Here is a 17,480-nt window from a genome sequence, read left to right on the forward strand (position 1 = left end):
AGATGTTCCACCATGGTTGAATAGCAAATTTGTGACCATGTCGAAGGTTGAAAGTTTGTAGTCCGTACCAAATTGCTGCAAAGTACAAACGGAATGACTTTACTATAATTATATTTGTGACTTGTAAAAACAAAATGCAGCTGAAAGTTTGAAAATATTGTTGCAGATCCCCCGAAGCCCGTTCCCGTTATAAAGGGGGGATTAAACCCATTTTTCCCCCTGGGTCTTCGGGTCCGCGAGGCCGAATCGCCACTTCCGGGCAAACGTGAAAAATGGTATCGGGACAAATTCGCACGTACCTTTAACCCACGCTGCCACAAAATCGGAGACCGAACCTCGCACAAGCCACGCTTAATCGAGTACGCCCGAGCGGTATGCGTACCACGTAACTCATGCTGTTACTTTTTATGGGACCAGATTCGAGCGGTTTTATTTGTACCATGCAAAGCCAATTTATGGAAGGGACAGGACGGTCAAATCAGAGGAAGAACACAATTTATTTACAATGTACAATGATTCAGAATGAAGGAGGAAAGGGGACACAGAGCAGAGCTTAATCAATCTTACTTGTCCCCAGACACGGGCCCACTCACGCACATGGGGAGAAGAAGAAAAGAATGTTCGCGCGCTTTGCCGTCGGTCGCTCCGGGGCAGCTCGCCCGGCGTGGCTCTCCGATGTTCGCGGCACGTACACAGGCGAAGGCAGGCAGGAGGAAATCGTGCGTCTGTGGCCCGGCGCGGGTCGTCCTCTCGAGCGCGCGATTAATACAGCGCAGAGCGCAGGGCAGGGGGAAAGTTTGTGTGCAATAGGCAATTCAATTCGCTCGTTCTGCAGCTCCACTCGGGATCTCCAGCTCAACCCAACTCACTCTCACGGGGAACTGTAACTTGCACACGACTCTGACCGAGAACTTCTCTTTCTCAACTGCACTGCCAACTCAACTCACCAGGAACTCAACTGAGGACTTCTCTCAACTCGCGCGCAACTCATCTCTAGTCCGGGGGGGGTTCGGAGCAGGGTTTTATTAGAGTCCCTTTATAGAGAGAGTAGCGACAACTAACGATTTGACGCCATTTTGAGTCCATTCAGTGCGGAGCCGCCGTATGGCGCTAGTGCATTGAACCGTGTATTCCATTATGTTCTCTCTGTATGAGAGATGGGAATGGTCTTTTCCATGTTGATAATGAACAAATTATGTGAAGATGACAAAATAGAAGATTTATGACAACTAAGAGCCATATGATAAAGAAGAAAATCACAGAGCTGGTTGTGATTTAACAGTCACAGACATTTAGAACCATGACAAAGAAGGAATGAACTAGACAGGTACACGTGCTGCTTATTTCAGCCTCATTTTAATTTCAGGGAGGCGAGAGCGAGACTCGAACTCTCACCTCCCTGCTTATACATGTACATGTACAATACAATGTTAAGAGTTATCTTTGTATTTCTGCAGTTGTTTGACCTTGTTTATCGTGTGTGGGTATATATTTGTGTTTGTTTAATTTTCATATTTAAATTATTAATCTAAACTTTGCTGCATGTTGCCGATCATATATTAATCCCACCAAAAATAGATTAGCCCCCCTACCCCCGCCCCCCCCCCTCTCTCTCTCTCTCTCTCTCCTCTCTCTCCTCTCTCTCACTCACTCACTCACTTATTCACTCACTCACTCACTCACTCACACACTCACACACTCACACTCTACATATTTACAATCACACACATACACGCATGTGCTAATGCACACACATATAAATTGAAAGTCACACACACAAACACAAGTTAATGTCCTCACACATTCAAATCAACAGAGACAAATACATACATTCAATGCATGCCCTCCCACCCCCCTTTCTCAGTTGTGGCATACAACTGTATCACTGGCATGAATTGGTTTCTAGCAAATTCTTTCTGAAGCATCATTGAAAATTTTGAATGACAATAATCCTATCTTCCATGTGAAAGTACAAAAAATAAAACTTATTTTATTATTTGTTTTACGAAGGTCTCAGAGACCATTGTGAAAGGCTTTGAACTCATTTACGATTAATACTCAAACCGTGAACCTGTAACCTTCCACTTTTATAGCAAATTACATAATTTTGTTAAAAACAAAGAATGTCATTCACTTGTTGGAGTACTAACTACCACAGGCAGGAAAGTGCCTTTAGCAGAGGGCATTGGTACATGTATATAAACAACAATTTGTAAGTTTTGATTCATGTACCTCAAAACAGAGTGTACAACTATACATGCTCAAATTCTCGTCATTCATAAAGAGCTCCTTTGCGAGATATTCATACAGTACATTTATTTAATTTGCAACCAATATTACAATCATTCCCTCTCAGAAATATCATGTTGAAATGTATGTTAGTCCATAGCTTTAAAATAACTTGGATATGTGTATTATTCCCTGTTGAAATAACATATTAGAGAAAATGTTAATGATAACATTTTCAAAATGATTATTTCGTCCAATTATCCACGTAAGTTGCTAGCTTGTAGGTGTACAGCACATTGCAGTCCTGCAACTGAAGTCCAATGGAAATATCGATTTAACTTTTGCAGCCAATTGTCTCATTGCCATGCTCTTGCTGCCAAGTTCACCCCCCTTCTTTGCTTGTGCAGCTTGTTGCCTGCGTTGATGTGTCTTTTTCTTACAAAAGATGTGTAGGTGTGTGTTGATGAATTTTGTAAGTAGTTTGGCTTTCAGATTGTGGCACGTTGGGAAGTGAACATCTCTCGTTATCTGCTCTGCTCTCTCCACAAACATTGTTGCGACGTTCTTTTCAGCCATGAAAGCATCCTGTGCACCACGAAACATGGCCTCCACAGTTACCAACATGTTGATCACTTTTTCTGAAACATGAACAAGACACCCTTGCTTATACTCTTTCAGTACAGTAAGCTCTGCAGCTTGGTTAACTTCTTCACCTTCAGCAACAATCACCTGGCAACTGCTCGCGAACGGAAGTCGTAACGGCTTATATAAAACCAAGAACCCTCTTCGGAGGGCGTGGCTCCAACAGCCGCGCGTGCGTCACGACCACACAACCAAAAGCCCGTGTGGGTGGGTTAGACCAAACATATCGTATTGGTAACCGTCACATGCGGATAAGTTAACCGCGACGTGAATAAGATAACCGCGACATATGAATAAGGTAACCACTACACCTTCCCCTTCAAGTGCTAATTAATCCACGAGCAATGGATAACAAGCCTGTAAAGCCAAAGCAAAGGCCAGTCTCACTCGCAGCACACAAATATACGCATATGGGACCATTACCACCATCACACTGACCTGGCAGAGAACTGACGAAGAAGTTACTTTCCATCCAACACGACTGACTCTGTTCTCCCAGATTTTCCGTCTTTTAGCATCTGATGGAAATCTATACATCTTGAATCCCTTCTCAGTTCTATTTGTGCACCCACGGGCACTACAACCTGTCATTTTGTCGTAAAATCGATGTCAAACACGAATGAGAATGCTGCGTACAGCGGGAACTTTAAAACGCTGACCGATATGCGTCCGATCCTGATCCTGTCCGCGATGGACACAAAATGGCTCCACGCAATCACGTGACTAGATTTTTCCGGACCCTCTATGTCACAACTCTGTATATAAAGGGACTCTAGGTAGGGCTGTCAACCGATCCGAGACCGGGACGAAATCCCAGCGGTTTCGGCTTTCGAGACGGTCTCGGGACGGTCCCGAGATAAATTGACTGACGCAATTTCTCGGTAAAAAAATCCCGGTTAAAATTCCAACTTCTTGCAGATATTTTCCATAATAGAGGCATTTATTGAGCCTTGCTTTCATTACTCTGCTTCTGCACAAGCATCATTTTTCACAAGTGCAGCTGAACTGACACAAACGATGATAGATAAAGTAAACTCACTGTTCCAGGATTTTCCCCTCGTCAACAAACAATGCACTGCAAACGAATCCGAATTCCGAATCCGGATCTTCACCAACATCTAATCATGTCGTCCTTGTCACACACGCTGCATCTCCACAAAATTTTGTCCGAATCCGTCCACAACTTTTTGAGATATTGTGTTCACAAACAAACGGACAAACAGACAGGAGTGAAAACATAATCTCCATCGACCTTTGGTGGCAGAGGTAACGAAATCAGGATGAAGGTCCCAATGAAAATCCGCCGCGTCGCGGCTTTATTTAAACCGTTGAATCCTTCCGCTGTATCACTCCGCCTCGCTCCGCTTTACGCTGCGGTCACGTGTCCGTCCTTGGAGACGAGTTACGGAATGTGGTTGCTATGGTCTTTTGCACATTAATATCGAGGGACTCGCTCGAGGCCCCGTGAATGGAGGGACGATGTTTATTTAGATTAAAAACATGTTTATAACGGATTATTCTACACACAATGTATTAATACAAGTACAATACATTATGTAGTTTTATGAAATGAGTTTTTGATGAACGTTTATGTTTTAATTGCAACGCTAAATCTATAAATTGTAAGAATCCTTCGGGGTTTGGTTTGACGGTTTGAATGTGAAAGTATTTTGGTTATCTTATCTCCACTTTAGGCCTGATAAGTTGATTACGTTTACTTTAGTCACAGAGTCAAAATAAGGAGGGTGGGGGGTGGGGGGGGGGGGGGTGATCACTACACCGCCTGCTTTATAATTTACTAGCAGAAGTACCTGGCATTGCCGGGCGGGGGAGGGGAACGGGGGGGGGGGAGTGAGCCCCTTCGCAAAGCGAGCGATTTTTTTTTTTTTTTTTTTTTTTTTTTTTTTTTTTTTTTTTTTTTTTTTTTCATAACGTCATATCGTTCATAGCGTCATAGCGTCATCACGTGATCGCTCTGAGCGAATCAGCGCCCACCTGCTCTGATGCCGTGGATTCCGTGCGCTGAAATGCGCTGAGGTAAATATGAATAAAAAATATTTCGTTGTGTGGCAGGAACTTCTGAAAATGTCTGCCGTCGTCCTGGTGGGGCTTCCGAGGAATTCAGGTAACGCAGTCGGGTTGATCAAAGCATGGGCTCGGATAACTTGGGTGCCTTATCAGTCGACAATTGTTAAAACACGTGAACATTCGATGAAAGGCGTTATTTAACGTTATTAGTTTCAATTTCTGGAATAAGGGGTCGGTATATTCGATCCGTCCACCGAACGGCTATCAACGGGTTGAACAAAAAATTGTACATTCCGATTTGAGTTGAGGCACGCAACGCTGCGTCATTATAGCCCGCTTAACAGAACTATTAAAAAAAAGTAACATGCACATGTGCGCAGCAGCAGGACGCGGCAACTATTGAACTATCATGAATATCGAACGGTCGTACGTGTACGCGCGCGAGCTACGAGAACGCTTGACATGCCCGATCACAACTCACAAAATGATAATGAAACTCCAACCGGGACTCGAATATGCCTGGGCAGAAACATTTTCTCCCTCTCTCTGACATTCCGAGCAAGAAATTACACGACAATACAAACTGTAATGAGATAACCCGGTCCCATCGGTGGCCGATCATCTGCATGTAGGCGGTGTATTTTATTTCATCCCGGTAAATGGAAGCTAAGTCGGAATTTAAGTACTCAACATCAGAAATGAATTTTTTTCATTGTTGTTTATATATTGTAATGAAATTCCATTATTTTTGAAGCCTTATTTTTTATTTTTTATTATTATTATTTTTTGTTGTTTAATGTATTACTTTGTCAGGAACCGAGCCGACCCGAGATCCCGTTATGAAAATTGAAAATTTATCGAGACGGTTCCGAGACGGGATTTTGAATCTAGCTAACAGCACTAACTCTAGGTTTTATCACCCCGCCCCAGAGTCTCACTCGAATGTTTCAAACCCCGCCTCTGGTCATCGTGGTTAGCCACTCCCCTCGAGCCCTGATTGGCGGCTCGTGCTTACCGACCACTCCTCCTGCCGCGCCTCCCTTCAGCCTCGGTAGACTTGTTCAGGCCTGCCGCGTGGCATTTCAGCGCCAAAAGAACACCTAAGCTCACTGGCCTACTCAACGCAAAACTAAACACAGGAAAGGACTACGCTTACATTCACTAAGAAATAACTGAACTATCGCGAGGCTTCATGTTGTGGTGCGTCTACCTACGAGGGGGAATTAACCTTTATTCCAAAACCACAACAATATTAATATAGTGTTGTGAATAGTGAATATTAATATAGTGAATATTATATAGTGACTGTATTGAAAATTGCTTCATTCGTGTCATGCATTTTTTTATGATCACATTTATTACTGATACCTTTATTTCCCAAGGTGGACAGAGGTTATGTTTTCACCCTCGTCTGTCTGTTTGTCGGTCGGTCAGTCTGTCATTCCGTCTATCTGTTTGTTACTTGGTGAAAGTATTTTTGCCACGTATGTTGGTCTATAGCGTCTGTTTGTCAGATGATGTTGGTCCACAGTTTTGAAGCAATCGTTCTGAATTATTATTTTTTTGTATGTAGGTGACTGGCAAAGGACAGCAACACACATTTTTGGTCAGGACCTGGATTGCTTGATGGTCAGCACTTAAAAGGATAAAAAACATTAATAAATGGTTTATTCGATTCCACATATCACAACAGTATGTCAAATTTAATGTGGATTACATCATTAAAAAAGGCGAATAAAACAGGCAGAAGTGGATCATTGTAAAAATAAATTATGAATTGGTAAAAAAATGACAAGTCAATAGGGTTAAACCATAAAATTTAAATAAAAATGCGTACGCACATGCTACTAATCATAGTTTGTTCAGATAGCAGTTCTAAACGGTTAATCCACTTTTAATTTAAAATGAATGAATGATTGTTTTAAGGCCATTTCCCCCCGCTTGACCGGGGGGTAGCCTTGCGGGCCCCATGACAATCATGGTTCCTTGTTTGAGGCAATGTTTTTATGGCCGGATGCCCTTCCTAACGCCAACCCTTAGTGGCCTCTTACGATGCACAGGGATACGATGTAACTATTCTAAAACGGGGTACACACCGGGATCATTCATCCCAGCAAGCTTGTACTCAATTTGCCGACCTCGGAAGGATGACAGGCTGAGTCAATCCCCTGGCGTTAATTCAGCGATCGACCGTGATTCAAACTCAGGATCCTAGGATCCCAAGCCTGCACCCTAACAGCTAAGCCAACACCAGGCTCCACTTTTAATTTAAAATATGAACTAAATAAGGTAAAGCACTGTTCTTCAAATGGTTTGTTACCGCCACTACCAAAGGTGGATGGAGGTTATGTTTTCACCCTTGTCTGTTTGTTTGTGAACAAGATATCTCAAAACGTTGTGTATGGATTCAGGCGATATTTGGCAGAGATGTAGCGTATGTTAACGTGGCAGAGGTATGCTCTCTACTTAGTGCTGTTCTAGTTTTACAATGGAATTCTGGGATATTGGTAGTCTACCTAAAGGTCCTTGTGCAGCAATTTATGGGAAATTTTTTTTTACAAATTAATTTGTGGTTTTTAATGTTTTCTCCCATGAATCCAATGCAAAATGATTTTTCTGCATTCTTCCAGACTAGGAAGTGAATACTGAAACAAAACTTGTTGGTAAGTTGAGTATTTGAATCCCAATATTATGCGGACCACTTTTTTTTCTTTTTTCTGTTTTTTTTTTTCTTTTTTAAAATTTACTTCTTCAATTATGAAAGTTTTGGTGTTTTGGAAGTGCTCCATCCAGACAGGTGCTGCATATTTGGTAAGAGACCGAATATTAGTTTTATAAATAGTAAGCAAGTCTTGGGGCGGTAAACCATAATGTTTCAAAAGACGTAACATGCGGAGTTAACTATTTGCACGTTTTTCAATGCTCTCCACACGAGCTTCCCACTTTATATCATTTTTAATAGAAACACCCTAAACTTTTGCCGTGCATACATTTTGGAACTGATCGTTTCCGATCCGCGCAATCGTCTCATTTTGAGGATCTCGCATGAATGAAATATCCATTTTGATACATTTTGCAGGGTTTCATCTCATTATTGCATTGATACCATTTCAAGATGTTAATAGCTGCTAATTGTACATTTGAAGGCTGGTGTGATTGATGACATTGAAGTTTGAACCATAGTCAAATCATCTACATATTTAAATGTATGCAGTTCATCAGACTGTAGTGCATCATTGATCATCACTAAAAACATGGTGGGCCCCAAGCATATTCCTGGAGGACCTCTCCAGCATTAAGTGGTGCCAAATCTTAGCGAGTGGCATGTTAGCGTAGACACTGCTGACGGAAGAACAATAAATCGCAGACCTAAGGAATAATAGAGGGACGTGTGCTGAGATCAATGAGCTTTGCGATGGCAATTGTGTGATCAATTTGATCAAAAGTGAAATTGTATGAAAATTTATATTTTGTATTTATTCATTTTCACCACCTTGAATCCTCTTCTTTACCATAACGAAATTAACTTCAGTTGGTGATATTCACCCCCCCCCCCCCCCAAATCCCCCTCTGTGTAATAATGGCAAACCTTGTGCACGTATTTGTTGTGGTGAATGCTTCATTTTGCACATACATGATGATTTGTTTGTTTTATGCAAATTTGTACCTTTTATGCCTGTTTTCTACTGTGAAGTGTAACAAAAAAAAACAAAAAAAAAACTCCCAATCCTAAGGGTGTGGTGTGGCGTAACACTGATTCTCTGTTCTCTCTGATGCATAGTTTCTCGTTCTTGAAAGCATTTTGTCCCCCCCCCAGTGCTTTCTATATTGATTTTGAAAATAAATATCCAAGTATTTTATTTGCCTGTTTTGTCGTTATAAATATCAGAGATACATTGAACAGTGTTAAGTTTGACAATTTTGTGGAAAGGCAAAACATCTAGCATGTATTGTGTATGCTTTGGAATATGCTGGTGGTTGTACACAACCTGGCTTTTTAAAGGACACTTTTTGGAGGTTTTGTTTGGCCTTTGTTTTAATTGATTGTGTTATATGACAACATATTGTCATGTGAAGTTGTGTGGCTTTGCCTTTGACAGTTTTCAATATGTGAAACTAAATCTTTGAGGATAGTATTCATACATTTGGGCCCTTTCAACTTTTAACTGCCAATGACAGTGAGTGGAGCCACAATAAATGAGTGCTTACGTTGTAGGACTATTTGATCAAGAATTGAAGGCTTTTATTTGTGAGGTTGACCTTCCTCGTGTGGAATTAATGCGGAGTAGCAAATTTCAGGAAGATTGGGCTCGGGGTTTAGAAACTTATTATAAAGAGAGTGTGTGTGTGTGTGTGTGTGTGTGTGGTCACGGTCACGGTCACCTGATCAAGATCAGATTATTTATTCTTTCCTTAGTAAAACGTCAATAAGATTATTAACTCTGGAGTGCAACATGGCAATGATGGGCCAAATTACCTCATTTCCTTGTTTAAGGTTATTAAACCAATGGCTCTTGTTACAGATCCGTCACTTCCACCTTTGTTGTTATTATATACTTGCAAGATTTTTAGTTTCAGGTAATATTGTTGTTAAGATTTTTATGTTAAATGGAGATGACTTTAGTAAAAGGTAAAAATAAATGTTTGTGAAGGAAAAAGGAAAACTCGGCAAAGAGACCAGAAGAAGGGAGACCGATATGGGCAGAGAGAGGAGGAGAGAGCCGTGAATTGCGTCGAGGCTGCGAGCAGACTTATATGTTGGTCGCGAATGAGTTGAGGTTTCCCGTGAAAGGGATTGTTTGTGACATCGTCATACATTGCAAGTGCAACTAAACCTGCATCTCAGGTTTTATCACCAAGTGTGAGTCATCGTTGGAGAAATCAAGCGCCTCCATTATGGATCTTTATGCCATTTTGTCTTCGAAGAAGAAGAGGCTGTCCGCTTGGTGCATCTTGTTTTGCCATTGGGATTTCCATATCAACCTCATTGTGTTGATTGCCCTTGGTTTACCTATCGGCTCAATTCCCATATCGACCTCTCACCTCGTAACTCCTCATCCACAGTTGCGCCAATACCTGCCTATTGATTTGCCGTTCTGCATGACCTCGACCTTCACCCTGCGTGGAGATTCGTGCACGGACTTTGGGGAATGATACATCCCACTCACATTTGGCGTATCCTGAGTTCATTGCTTTGAGAGCATTGGGGAATTATGGTACCATCATATGTATTGTTTATTTGATGCAAGTGACATTTTCATTGTACTTTTTTTAGTGTTATTATTGTGTATGTGAGAGTTCTTAATACAATTACTTGTTTTGTTCTACAATTGCATTGGTGTGGTTTTACCATGGTTTATTAGAAAACGCAAAATAACAAATCCTTCTGCCGTGTTCCTGCTCCAGACTCTGAGGTGCACCATAACCGGGGTTTGGGGAGGTAATACGTAACGCTCTCCAATGGCTTGATCTCTGATCATCAATTTGGATTCAGACGAGGTCATTCTACTCTGGACATGCTGCTTCTGCTGTCTCAACAATGGATGGAGCTCCTCAATGCCAAACAGGAAATCATAGCTGTCTCGCTTGACATATCACATGCCTTCGATACGGTCTGGCACCCCGCTCTGCTCACCAAACTCTCCTCTTATGGTATCCTTGAAAATCTACACTCATGGCTTGCGGACTTCGTCTCTGTCATAGTCAACATGTGGCTCTAAATGGAATCCTCTCATCTCCTCTTCCTGTCCAGAATGGAGTTCCTCAATGCAGTGTTCTGGGCTCCGTACTTTTTTCTGGTCTTAATTAATGATCTCCGACTCTCTGGAAAATCCTCTTTATATCTTTGCTGATGACTCCACTCTCTGCCGCTCCATATCTCAACCCTGAGATCGGCAGGCAGCAGCCTCTTCACTCTCTGCAGACCTGGACAAAATCACAAACTGGTCAAACAAGTTGAACATTGAGAATTGAGAAATAATTGGAATTCCCGCGAGATCTTTGTCGGCGAGGTCATGTCTTTTCGAAGCTGTCCATGCGCTCACGCTTTCGAAGTTAAGTAATTTTTCACAATTGTGTTTTTGTCAAAACTGTATCTATCTTTTGGTGTGTGTACCGAGAGTGTGTCCTTAGTAGGATTCTCGGTGTTAATTTTTCGTACCTGTATACAAAATCGTCGGTTAATTTGTGTCGCATATTTTGAGGCCTAGTAGTCGACCGTGTCCTACCTTGAGGCTTTGTTTTTCTCTCAGTAGTCCGTCGATTGTGCTGCAATTACTTTCATTCTGTTTTTTCCCAGTCTTTTCACCCCATACTTCCTTGTTTAAAATCTCAACTCAAAAAAAAAAAATAATAATAAAATATTTCCTTCTCTGTTCTTATTCGTTGTTCTTATTCATTTATTCGTTGTTCTTATTTGTTCGTTCGTTCTTCGATCACGTGTTTCACCCCCATTTCCATTTTCCATTTCCCCAGATAGTTTTCACTGCTCAATTTAAAAATGTTTAAACTTTCCCCTGAAGAACTGTATTCTGTCGTATATTATAACACCTTTTTCTTCTTCTTCTTCTATAAAAGGTTGCTTTTGACTTGCTCACCAAATCTATTCATTCCAAAAAAAAATTCCATCTCTTACAGTTCCTCTTTTCTACATTCCCGAAACTCTCCTGCACTCCACCCCTCCTCCAGCGTCCTCAAACGTATTTTTGACTCGAAAGTCACAAACTCATTTTGCAATAAATGTTCGTTTCCCATTAATCGTACACTTTCTAAAATCCAATCTCACCCCTCCCCCTCCAAATCTTCCCCATCACCCCTCCCCTCCAAAACTTCCCCATCACCCCTCCCCTCCAAATCTACCCCCTTGCCCCTCCGCTCCAAATCTTCCCCATCACCCATCCCATTCAAATCTTCCCCCTTGCCCCTCCCCTCCAAATCCTTCCCACCACCCATCCCTTTCCAATCTCCCCCCTTGCCCCTTCCCTCCTAAACTCCCCCCACACCCCTCCCTTCTGAGATTCCCCCTCGCTCCTCCCCTCTTAGACTCCCCCTCGCTCCTCCCTTCCTAGACTCCCCCTCGCTCCTCCCCTCCGAGACTCCCCCTCGCTCCTCCCCTCCGAGACTCCCCTCTCACCCCTCCTTCTCAAAGCGTCCTCCCCGCTTCTTCCCCCTTCCAACTTTCACCTTCATCTCCCCCAACCTTCTGCCTCGCTCTTCCCCCTCCTCAAATAACACCTCACTGTGCCTCACCCAATCACCATCAAACCTTTTGTCCGCCCCATCCTTCCCTTTCTCCAAGCTATTCTGAAATCTCTGACACACCTTCAACAGCTCTCCCTACCACTTCCTTCTCTCCCACATCTTACCCTACCCATCCCTCCCCCCCCTGTTCTGTATCCGATGCTCCCCCTTCCTCTTCAATAACGGTATGGACCTCAAACATCCGGGGCCTTCGCTCAAACTTGACTGATCTCTCCATACAGGTTGCTTCTGACAAACCAGACGTGATCTGCTTAACAGAAACTTTCCTCCTTCATGATGTCTCTGATTCCTTGGTATCTCTCCCAGGTTACTCCCTCCTCCGGTATGATAGAGCTGAGCCTCGTCCTGGAGGTGGGGTTGCTATCTTTATTAAAAACTCTCTTCCCCACTCGCCCTGCACTGCCCTCTCTCCACCTCACCCCCAGGAATACCTCTGGCTACGGCTTCCCCTTCGCTCCCACCTTTTGTTCATATGTGTGTTGCACCGTCCAGCAAACAGTGATGACTCCATCTACATCTCGCTGTCTGATAATATGGACCAACTTCTATCTACCCATCCCAACTCTCTCTTCCTCATATGTGGTGATTTCAATTGTCACCATGCCAGTTGGCTGGTTGTGGGTACCTCTCTCACCAGCCATGGCTCCTCAGCAAAGGACTTCTGCGACTCACTGGGACTGACACAATCTGTCAATTTCCCGACCCGGATCTCAGTCAACGGAGCATCTTCTCTTCTGGACTTAGTTATGACTAACTTCCCTGAAAATGTCTGCTGCTCTTCTTCTGCTCCAATCGGCTCATCTGAGCATGTGCTTGTTAAAGTGGACATCTCTCTGACCATTCTCAGAGAGCCTCCTCAGCGTCGTCGAGTCTGGTATTTCACTCAGGCCAAATGGCACGGTCTTCAAGCAGCCATCCATCATCTGGCCTGGTCTCCCATCGCTACCGCCTCTGACATCAACTCATCCTGGGAATTCTTCCAAAGTAAATTGCTCTCTCTCATGCACAGATTTATCCCATCTCGTCTTCAGTTGTCATACCCTTCCTCCCGTCCATGGTACATGGAATCTTGTGGTGAGGCTGTTGCCCAGAAACAACTTGCCTTCGTCTCCTGGAAAGCAAATCCAACAGAAGGAAATCTCATTTCCTTTCACAAAGCCTGAAACAAGTGTGTGTCCACCCTCAGGAGAGCCAGGAAACAATATCTCTCTGTTCTCAAGCCCGAACTCTCTTATTAGTCCAAGCCATTTAGCATTTGACGGGGAAAAAACTGCAACACTACCGATCTCATTAGTATTGATTGCCCTCAAGGTACCTTTATAACATACTAAAAGTATAAAGGTCCAAAAATATGGGGTGACTCTCAAATAATGCAATCAAGTTTTCTCCATTTAGCCCCATGTTAAAAGACGTACATATGCCGCATGCTATGATTATTGTCGCTCTCTGAACTTCTATTGCTTATTTTATACACTGGACCTAATCACTAGCACGATATAATAAATAAAGGATATCATACTGTACAATATTGTATATATAAGTGAAGTTTTTACTGTTTTAGTGTCTTATTTAACCACACCCCGTTTTACAAAGACTGCTCACTCCACAGCAAGCGACGGTACATCATTATTTGTTTGTGAACCATATATATCTTAGTTTTTAATCCCATCAATGACATGTATTTAGTACGTTTAGGTCTATTGGCAATAACATACAGTAATAGTATATTCAACTTTTCTATATTTGCAGGTAATCCAACCCTGAAGAATGGCGGCCAATTCGTGTGTTCTGCAATGAATCCACCAACAACGATAATCCAGTAGTGACACTTCGTGAAAAGGGAAGTCGGACTATTAATGTTGTTAGTGACCAGCGCAGTGACCCAATACAGACTGTTCCAGGTCAACCTTGATGTACTGTGGAAGACGTCACTGCTGTTCAAGATACCAAGACCTGCATGGTCCGGGATGATGCAACTCTTACATCGTGGTGTCCAGCATTCAAAATCGTCTGTCCTGTTTCTCCCAATGATTGATTTGAGCTCGAGCGACACTACATGCATCTACTCCACTCTCAACTACATTGCGCAACATGCTAAACAACATGATGTACCTACCATCATTACCTTTGATCAACCACTATGGTGGAAGGCATTGTCGATCATTCTCTCGGAGCCAGATGGAAGCCCCATGCGACGTATTGTGGTAAGGCTAGGTGCCTTTCATATGGAAATGAGCTTCCTTGGCAGCATAGGGCACCTCATGGGTGGTTCTGGGTTGAAGGAGCTGCTAGAACTCATATACGCACCAAATGCAGTGGATCACATCCTAACAGGAAAAGCAATTTCCAGGGCTGTACGGGCACACATCCTCCTGGATGCTGTCCTGAATGCACTCCTCCTGTCTGATCCTCTTGGAGGAACACAATACAGAACTGCAGAAGACTTGCCAGTTCGGGATGAAGATGCAATGAGTGGCTTGGCCGATGATGATGTGATTCATCCAGATGTGAGTAAAGCAAGGACCCTGTATGATGCGTTGATGAAAGGCACATGATCTTCCAACGATGTAGCAAGTGATCCAATCCTTGACAAGATCAGCAAAGTCTTTCAAACACAGACAGAATCATTGACCAAAGACCGAACAGCGAAACTGTGGTTACAGTATATGGATATGGTGAAGATCTTAAGAAAATTCATCAAAGCCGAGCGTATGGGACTCTGGTCCCTGCACCTCGAAGCTGTATCTGATATGTTACCATATGTAGCAGCCTCAGGTCATTCACTCTATGCTAAGTCTGCCAGGATTTACCTGCAAATAATGCACAGCTTAGAACAGGACTATCCAGATGTGCACCGTAAGTTTACTCAGGGCTTCCATGTCGCCCGAAGAAGTAGTAGAGCTTGGGCTGGAATTTCCTCAGACCTGATGATTGAGCAAGTACTCATGAGAAGTATGAAGACCAGCGGGGGGTTAACAAGAGGAAGAGGAATGACAGAGCAACAACGGTTAACGTGGCTTTTGTCCATGCCGGCTTGTTCGGAGACGAACAGATCGATGCAAGAGCTCACTGGAGTGAAGTACAGCACAGGTGAACAGAACAAAGAGATGGGCAAAACCAGGCAGCATCGCGACATGCAAGATACAAGTACACTACAGGTCGCTCTAGTTGACAGAAATCCTTTCAAGTGTCATCCATCCCTCAGGAACATAATGACTGGTGTCAACGCTGGCAGTAAGGTTGATGTCGGCAATGCCAAGCTCATTGGAGACAAGATCATGCACTCCATGACAAATCAGTCAGTTGTCCACTACACGTTCAAGCGCAAAGACCAAGCCACCACATTTCTGAAGGCCAGATCATCTGTGCGAGTTGGTAAAGACCAGGTACAGATAGACCCAGAACTGCTATTCCAGCGGCTCATCATCATCTCAAAATCTGCTGAAGATAAGGAAGAGATGTTTCGCTTTGAGTTATGCCCTCATCCACCTGCGCTGTTTGATGAAAAGCTGATGCTACGTGAAGCCCAGAAGTCCGTACTCGGAGATGCTATCTGGTCTAAACTTGAACCAGGTACCATAGAGTCAATCAGCGAAATCCAGTATGTCTTGGATGGTGGAAGTCTGCTGCACCGTATACCATGGCCACGTGGTTCACCAACATATCGAGAGATCTGCATGCTCCACTGTGACTATGTTACAAGAAAGTACGGAAAGGCCATCGTAATATTTGATGGATATCTTGGTCAATCAACCAAGCACATGACCCACCAGAGGCGAGCAGCAGGTAGAGGTGGACCAGAAGTGACTTTCACTGATGACATGAAGTTGACCATGAAGAAAGACATCTTCCTGGGAAACCTCAACAACAAACAGAACTTCATCAACATGTTGAGCAGATACCTCCGGCTTTCTGGATGCCAGACCCATCATTCCCAGGAAGATGCTGACCTGCTAATCGTCCAGACCGCAGTCAGTTCGGCGAACATGAGGAACACAGCCCTTATAGGAGAAGACACAGATCTGATCGTCCTACTCTGCTTCTACGCAAACCTAGAAGCACACGACTTGTTTATGTATAGTCAGGCAAAATCCACTACAAAACCAAACCACATCTGGAATGTGAAGTCCATGAAACGTCAGCTAGGTGCAGCTGTGTGTGAAAGCATCCTATTCATACACGCAGTATTGGGATGTGACACGACGTCTCGACTGTACGGCCTTGGCAAAGAGCGTCACTGAAGAAATTCATGATGAGCACACTCTTCCAAACTCAATCCCAACAGTTCTTGGCTGAGGATGCATCACCAGATGTGGTCGAGGCTGCAGGAGAGATAGCACTCGTGTGTCTCTACAAGGGTAAACCTGATGAAAGTTTGGATTCCCTCAGGTACAAGCGGTTTTGTGAACAGGTCGCAGTCAAGACTTCGAAGATACTCCCACAGACCTTACCGCCCACATCTGCTGTAGCGAGATATCACAGCAGACGGGTGTATCTGCAAATACAGCAGTGGAAAGGAAACAACAGCCTACAACCAGTGGATTGGGGCTGGAGAATGAGCGACGGCAATCTTGTTCCTGTTATGACCGACCTCCCTCCGGCACCTCAGGATTTGTTGAATGTTATCCGGTGCAACTGTTCGACCGATTGTGGTTCCGCACGGTGTACATGCCGCAAGAACAACTTGGAGTGTTCTCCTGCTTGTGGTCAGTGCCGTGGATCTGGCTGCACCAACTCCGTCTTGGACAGTTTCAGCGACGACGATGACGAGGAAAATGATGATTAGGTCGTGGACTGTTGTTATAGACTGTTACATGCAGCTGAATTAGTTAATTGTGGACATTTTTTTTACTTTTAAGCGAATCCTTGACTTCCGACAGTATTTTATGAGTCAGTATTATTAGTTTCTCTATATGTGATTTTATTATGAGTTTGTGATTTTAATCAACAAAATGTGCCATAATTCTGAAACAGTCATGACAAGTGATTCATGTATTTGCATATCAGTGATCAGTATTTAGCTATTGGGAATTTTGTTTACGTGCTTATTTTTTTGTTCCGTACGGGCCGTACTGGGGCTGTAACATGCTGTAATTCCTGATATTAAAAGTATAATTATATACCATGTGCTCGGAATGTATCGCAAAATGTGAACAAATCGTACCGCAAAAGGATGAAAAGGGGGGTCCATGTACCAGTGATTTTGACAGACACCCCATATTTTTAGAGCTTTAGACTTTTGATATGTTATCTGGTATATATTACTGCATACAATTTCGCACTGATATGTAGTGTTGCAGTTTTTTCCTATCTGGCCCCAT

The 17,480-nt window shown here is 43.3% G+C and overlaps 1 protein-coding gene across 4 annotated transcripts in view; it reads left to right on the forward strand.

Moving 5' to 3' along the window:
* The window catches only part of LOC137435381 (TSC22 domain family protein 4), a 117,775-nt gene that overhangs the window by 21,617 nt on the left and 78,678 nt on the right, over positions 1-17,480 (forward strand). Inside the window, exon 3 of one of the 4 annotated variants that reach the window (XR_010986049.2) lies at positions 4,945-4,996. The exons of the other annotated variants lie outside the window; for them this stretch is intronic. The gene's annotated coding sequence lies outside the window, so the exon portion shown is untranslated. The remainder of the gene's footprint in view (positions 1-4,944; positions 4,997-17,480) is intronic. 4 annotated transcript variants of the gene reach the window in all.

Source organism: Myxine glutinosa, chromosome 9, assembly GCF_964187855.1.
Source record: "Myxine glutinosa chromosome 9, kmMyxGlut1.1, whole genome shotgun sequence".
Classification (NCBI taxonomy): domain Eukaryota; kingdom Metazoa; phylum Chordata; class Myxini; order Myxiniformes; family Myxinidae; genus Myxine; species Myxine glutinosa.